General features: G+C 28.2%; 1 protein-coding gene across 1 annotated transcript in view; it reads left to right on the top strand.

Annotated features, from left to right (window-relative positions):
• The window catches only part of LOC119592889 (cyclin-G-associated kinase-like), a gene marked incomplete in the record, with an annotated part of 28823 nt that overhangs the window by 19885 nt on the left and 8700 nt on the right, over nt 1–238 (top strand).

Below are 238 nucleotides of genomic sequence, written 5' to 3'. Positions count from 1 at the left end.
ATATTGAAGTCTTGACTTTTGGTACTATTTGTCTGTCATTATTGTTAGAGTTTGGCATCATTTTTGGGACAAGCATTGAATTCCCCTCTCTTTTAGGATCATATTTACTTTGAGGACTTTGTTTATGGAAGACATGCTCATTTGTTATTATTTTTTTTATTTATCATGCTTCTTCCTGATAACATTAATATTTATTTTGTAAAGTAATTTTTTATACACAGTGAATGATAATCATGTC

The sequence above is a fragment of the Penaeus monodon genome, chromosome 31 (genome assembly GCF_015228065.2).
Source record: "Penaeus monodon isolate SGIC_2016 chromosome 31, NSTDA_Pmon_1, whole genome shotgun sequence".
NCBI classification, from domain to species: domain Eukaryota; kingdom Metazoa; phylum Arthropoda; class Malacostraca; order Decapoda; family Penaeidae; genus Penaeus; species Penaeus monodon.
This window is presented reverse-complemented; position numbering and strand designations above follow the sequence as displayed.